We start from the raw sequence: 6,669 nt of genomic DNA, 5'->3' as shown, positions 1-6,669 counted from the left end.
GTCAAAACAAGCGACTCGGCTATTGCTTATTTCTCTCCTTCTCCGGTTTTGATCTTGTACGAAAATGCGCCCATACGTCCACTGCAATTGAAGTTTGCTGTTAAACGGTATGGCCACAACAGATAGTGAGGCAGATGCTTAGATTCATTCAGGAGAATGAAAAATAGCAGACAAATTGCATGTGCCATTCCCAATGTTAAAACACATTTGAAGTTAACTGAGGGAGCGATTGATGATCTTTGTTCATGCAATCTTCAACATCAGCATTCAATGGCCTGTCAAAGCTTTTAATTTAACTGTGGATCCCAGTGGATTTTACAGTTTTCGGCTGGGTCACATTATAGCAGATATAGGTTATATCCTAACCTTGACACAAGGCATGGCCCTTCATAAATTATTATTTTTGGTGACTATGTTGCAGCCTGCCTGGTCTCCAACATCTGGAACACAGGTTCACTGGCTATCAAACATCTGAAAACCCACCTTTTGAGAAAACACCTCAATGTTTCTATAAAAGAATGCTTCCCTCCCTTTACAGTGCATCCGGAAAGTATTCACAGTGCTTCACTTTTTCCACATTTTGTTATGTTACAGCCTTATTCCAAAATTGATTAAATTCATTTTTTTCCTCCAAATTCTACACACAATACCCCATAATGACAACGTGAAAAAAGTTTTTTTTTTTTAATAAAAAACTAAGAAATCACATGTACATAAGTATTCACAGCCTTTGCCATGAAGCTCAAAATTGAGCTCAGGTGCATCCTGTTTCCACTGATCAACCTTGAGATGTTTCTACAGCTTAATTGGAGTCCACCTGTGGTAAATTCAGTTGATTGGACATGATTTGGAAAGGCACACACCTGTCTATATAAGGTCCCACAGTTGACAGTGCATGTCGGAGCACGAACCAAGCATGTAGTCAAAGGAATTGTCTGTAGACCGCTGAGACAGGATTGTCTTGAGGCACAAATCTGGGGAAGGGTACAGAAAAATTTCTGCTGCTTTGAAGGTCCCAATGAGCACAGTGGCCTCCATCATCTGTAAATGGAAGAAGTTTGGAACCACCAGGATTCTTCCTAGAGCTGGCCGCCTGTCTAAACTGAGCAATCGGGGGAGAAGGGCCTTAGTCAGGGAGGTGACCAAGAACCCGATGGTCACTCTGTCAGAGCTCCAGCGTTCCTCTGTGGAGAGAGGAGAACCTTCCAGAAGGACAACCATCTCTGCAGCAATCCACCAATCAGGCCTGTATGGTAGAGTGGCCAGACGGAAGCCACTCCTTAGCAAACGGCACATGGCAGCCTGCCTGGAGTTTGCCAAAAGGCACCTGAAGAACTCTCAGACCATGAGAAACAAAATTCTCTGGTCTGATGAGACAAAGATTGAACTCTTTGGCGTGAATGCCAGGTGTCATGTTTGGAGGAAACCAGGCACCGCTCATCACCTGGCCAATACCATCCCTACAGTGAAGCATGGTGTTGGCAACTTCATGCTGTGGGGATGTTTTTCAGTGGCAGGAACTGGGAGACTAGTCAGGATTGAGAGAAAGATGAATGCAGCAATGTACAGAGACATCCTGGATGACAACCAGTTCCAGAGCGCTCATGACCTCAGACTGGGGCGAAGGTTCATCTTTCAGCAGGACAATGACCCTAAGCACACAGCCAAGATATCAAAGGGGTGGCTTCAGGACAACTCTGTGAATGTCCTTGAGTGGCCCAGCCAGAGCCCAGACTTGAATCCAATTGAACATCTCTGGAGAGATCTGAAAATGGCTGTGCACCGACGCTCCCCATTCAACCTGATGGAGCTTGAGAGGTGCTGCAAAGAGGAATGGGTGAAACTGCCCAAAGATAGGTGTGCCAAGCTTGTGGCATCATATTCAAAAAGACTTGAGGCTGTAATTGCTGCCAAAGGTGCATCAACAAAGTATTGAGCAAAGGCTGTGAATACTTATGTACATGTGATTTCTTAGTTTTTTATTTTTCATAAATTTGCAAAAAAAATAAAAAAATAAAACTTCTTTCATGTTGTCATTATGGGGTGTTGTGTGTAGAATTGAGGGAAAAAAATGAATTTATCTGATCTGACTGATTTGTATAAGCACCAGCTACAGCAGCTGACCTTTTATATGTTTATTTTTGTTTGTATAAAATAGCATATTTGAGATTTCCAAATATTTATTTTCCAAAAGATTAAATTTGTTGGTGTAGGAGTAGTGGGGAAGTCGAAGGGGGGTGGGGTTGGTGCGAGTCAGCTGATGCTTTTCCCGCTCGACATTCACATCAACCATCAGAATGCGGAAAACTTTGACCGTGGAATGATTGTTGGTGGCAGACAGGGTTGTTTGAGTATCTTAGAAACTGCTTTTCACTCACTTCATTCACTTCTAGTGTTTGCCAAAAAAAAAAAAAAAAACCAGTGAGCAGCAGTTCTGCAGACAGAAACGCCTTGTTAATGAGAGATGTCAGAATCTTTTCATAGGAACAAACAAGAATGGGTTATACTGTGAATGTAACATAGTTGTGTTGAGTCTAGGGGGTTGCATAAGCTTTTTTTTCTGCTTGTTTGGCAGTTGTCTCAAATTTGATACCAGTTTGTCTGTTCTCCACAGACTGCATATACTGCGCCCTGCCCAGCTGAGACTCATCCCTCTTCAGATAGGGTTAGATACGTTTATGCTATGCATAGAAGTTACTCATGTCCTGCAAAACAAAGGTAACTCCATTGCAGGCCACCCCGATAGCCAGAGACTTCACTTAACGTATTTGCAGAAGGTCTTCTACAGATGACCAAACTGGCCTATCCCTTCCCACAAACAGACACATCAGGCCGGCATAGCTCCTATACTCTGATATCAGCGGTAAAACAAAGGTACTCACAGGCTCCAAATCCTTGACGACGTACATATGTGGTAAAGGGTAGATCTTTGCCACCTTGCTTGTGTTTGAGTCGATCTTGCTCAGGCAAGCAAGCGTGTTGCCCTCATTAATGTTCATTGCACACGACCCACAAATACCTGGACAATCGCACATGCACCGACAGGCACACAAGCAAGCACAATAACAGTAATGACAGGACACCACTGCATGCACCCCTGCAGATTAATCAGCATCTGCACTTGCTGCACTGAATTAACTCATACTGGAAGCCTGCAATCCTGCCCAGTATGGCTGTAAGGTGCGCTGGTCTCTGTTTTACTGAGCGCAGTCATCCAGCGAACTCCATAATCCTGCCTTGTGAAATACCCCCCCAGCTCTGGTTACTTAAATCTGAATTGGTTGGATTAAGGTTAAAACAAAGACCAGTGAGCCCTGCAGCTTTTGAAGTTTGGCTGCAGACCCCTCATCTAGGTTAAAATGAGAGCACACGGCAGATGCATAAGGAGTCTACAGCAGGGACCCTCAGACTACACACTGCAGCTTTTTGTGAATTCTTCTCAGATGCCAGCCAGGAAAACAAGGTGTGTGGATTGCTCAGCCAATCAATTACCTAAATCAAGCAGTTCCATGCAGGGTCACAACAAAAACCAGCAGGATTTGAGTTTGAGATCCTTGGTCAATTATGTCTGAAAGTCCCCCTGTCCCCTCCATCCCTCCACTGTTCCGGTTTTCCAGGCTAGTCCTTTCATACCCTCTCTCCAATAGTGTCGGAAGGTCAGTGTGGGATTCAGCTGGTTCTTGATCTTGATCAACGCATCCAGGACCATGGGCCCACAGCTGAGGAGAAAGAGACATAACCAATAACTTGTCTACAAAGAAAACACAAAAAACAGGTTGAGCACTCAACATGCAAACATTAACTGGACACTGATTTGAACATAAGAACATTCTCTTCTCCAAGCAAAAAGAGAAGCAGCTATTAAAAGTAGCTTCTTGTGATTGTCCTTCAGGCAACTAATTGAAAGCTTCTGCACAGAGGCAGCACTCAACTTCAGTACTTTCCAAAACCTTTCACTTAATAAGGATATCTTAATCACAAGAGTTCTATTGATTATTTAAAGCAGGGATCAGCAACTCAGGGCCCTTGAGGGACAAAAACTATAGGGTGGACCTCCCCTTTGCTGAGACAGTCTGGCCAAACAGCACTAATGGCCGGGGAGAAAGGAAAACCAGGGCTGGATTTGATAATCCCTGATTTAGAGCCTGATAAGTCTATCCAGAGCCTGAGCTGTGGTCTTTAAGCCTCAGCATTAATCACATTTTGCACTTACACATTTAGATGGAGCAAAAATCAGGAACACCTCTGGCACTTTTGGACCAGGGTTGCCTACCCCTGGAATAGTCTCCTTTGGCAGTTTCACCAACACTTACGTGTTGAGGTCAATCTCATAGGTCTGCATCCGAGGCTTGTCTCCGGGTTCCTCAGGGTCCCATCAGTAAATCTGGAACTTCTTTATTCTTGGCTGCACTGGCAGGGCGGGAGCCGTCTGTGCACTGCGCACTGACTACAGGAGACAGACTGTGAGGGTCAAGGGGTGCTGGAGCCTATTCCAGCATGTACTGGGCAAGAGGCTGGAATACACCCTGGACAGATTGCCAATCTATTGCAGGGCCCACACGACTGATGGACGTACCCTGTCGGGAGTACGGGACAGAGGAACCATGTACAGACTCAGGCATAAGGTGAATAAGGCAGTACCCTAATGGACCCAATGCAGACACAGGGAGAGCATGTAAAATCCAAGCAGAAAGGCCAGGACTCAAAGCCAGGGTATTCCTGTGCTACAGTGACTCATCAATCTTTAAAAATGCATCTTGATTCTTTGACATGGGGGGGTTTAGAATTAGATAGATTTTGCCTAGGAACTTATCAGTCAACAAAAAAACTTCTGATGAAACACAGGAGGCTAACAAATGCATCTTGATTCTCTGGTATGCAGGGTTTAGAATCAGATGCAGGTACTGTCTGTGAAAACTGCTTTGGTGTCATTAGTCAAGAGACCCCGCTTCGTCAGCATGTTGGAGAAATAGAGGAGGGAAGTAACAGTACACTGTAGTGAAGGCTTACACAATCCGTCCACTCTAATGTCCATCTCAGCAGTTGAACGCCCCATATTCTAGTAGCATCAAAGTGTTCTGAAGGTCAGAACCCTTTCCCTTGAACTCTCTTGAAAAAATAGTTTTTATATATGCTACTCCAGAATTTTTGTATTTGTCTTTTAGTTCCTTTCCGGAGATGATTATTTTTTTTATTGTGTAGAGTTGTAGTAGCAACACTGATCAGCAGTGGTCTCCGACCCTGGTCTTGGAGAACCAAAGGGTCTGCTGGGTTTTGTATTCACTTTAAAATCAGCACCCAGTTGAGACACAAGTAACCAGGTGAGGCGAGTTAACTGTGCAATCAACTGCTCTAATTGATTCATTAAGTGCAGAGTAACAACGAAAGCCAGCAGACCCCATGGCTCTCCAGGACCAGGGATGGAGACCACTGGAATATAGTAGTTAGCTAACTTACTCATGAGCAGTGGTTCTCAATCTCAATCATTGAGTTCCACTGTGTATGTTGGTTTTCGTTCAGACCACAATTGCAATTTCAGAATTTTAACAAGCTTAATTAGGCGCAGTTCATGCTTTGAGTGATTATTTACCCTCTTCAGCCACAGAAATATACATGCCATGAAGAAGTTCCATATTTACATTGTAGTACATTCCAAGTCAAACATGAAACCTAATTAGGAGCCTATTGATTAACCTCAGTCCTTGTTCAATTAAAAAGATTACCTCTCATGAATTATGTAACTGTATTATAGTATTTGTGTGTTAATTACTTTTGGTTACATGGGCTTTAGAGGTGTTAATAAAAATCAATTGGTCATATAAAAGCATGCAAAGTAGGCATGGCTTAACAAACCATGCTTTTAAACACAACATCAAATGTTCTTCTGTGTCCTGAACGAGGGGATTACAGCATCCTTTTTTCCTTTGTAAAATACTTATCTTGTTACTCCACATCCCATGTCATTGACAACTAGAGTGTCAAGAACAGGGCTATTTAACTGACAGTACAGAGGAGAAATATTTGGCTCCCAACCAGTCCAACCATTGATCATAGAAAAAAAGGGCTATACAGATGTATCGAAAATTGTGGCTATTCTGCGTCAGTTCTGTATATGCTCAGTGTCAACAAACAATAATAATAATAATAATAATAATAATAAATTTTATTTGTATTGCGCTTTATATATATTTTTTTAAATCTCAAAGTGCTACAGATTAAAAAGCAGAAGTGCTAAAAAAGAAATACAAAACATGAGAAAAAAATTTAAAATCTAGCAGAAGGCTCTAGAAAAAAGGTAGGTTTTTAGACCTCGTTTAAAAGTATCCACAGTCTGTGGTGCCCTTAGGTGGTCGGGGAGAGCATTCCACAAACTGGGAGCGGCCGAGCAGAATGCCCGATCCCCCATTGTGCGGAGCTTGGTCCTGGGGGGTTTGAGGAGGTTGGTGGTTGCAGAGCGGAGGTTACGTGAGGAGGTCTGATGGTGGCAGGATAATAGACACTACCAAATATTTCCCATGCTATCCCCTCACTGCCCTCAACTGGTAACCACTTGCATCGCAGCTGCCTGAAGAAATTCCCCTTAAACACGTTCAAATGATCATCAGGCCACACACACCAGCCAGACCCCTTTGTTCCGCAGCCTTAGGACGTTTGTTTCCCCCCTCCTCT

The 6,669-nt window shown here is 43.4% G+C and overlaps 1 pseudogene; it reads right to left on the bottom strand.

The window, feature by feature from the left end:
* Positions 1-2,534: 2,534 nt before the first annotated feature.
* LOC133139537 (succinate dehydrogenase [ubiquinone] iron-sulfur subunit, mitochondrial-like) lies at positions 2,535-4,606 on the bottom strand (annotated as a pseudogene).
* Between the last annotated feature and the right edge of the window lie 2,063 nt (positions 4,607-6,669).

The sequence above is a fragment of the Conger conger genome, chromosome 10 (assembly GCF_963514075.1).
Source record: "Conger conger chromosome 10, fConCon1.1, whole genome shotgun sequence".
NCBI lineage: Eukaryota > Metazoa > Chordata > Actinopteri > Anguilliformes > Congridae > Conger > Conger conger.
Note: the sequence above shows the minus strand (reverse complement) of the source record. Positions and strands in the feature narration are given on the sequence as shown.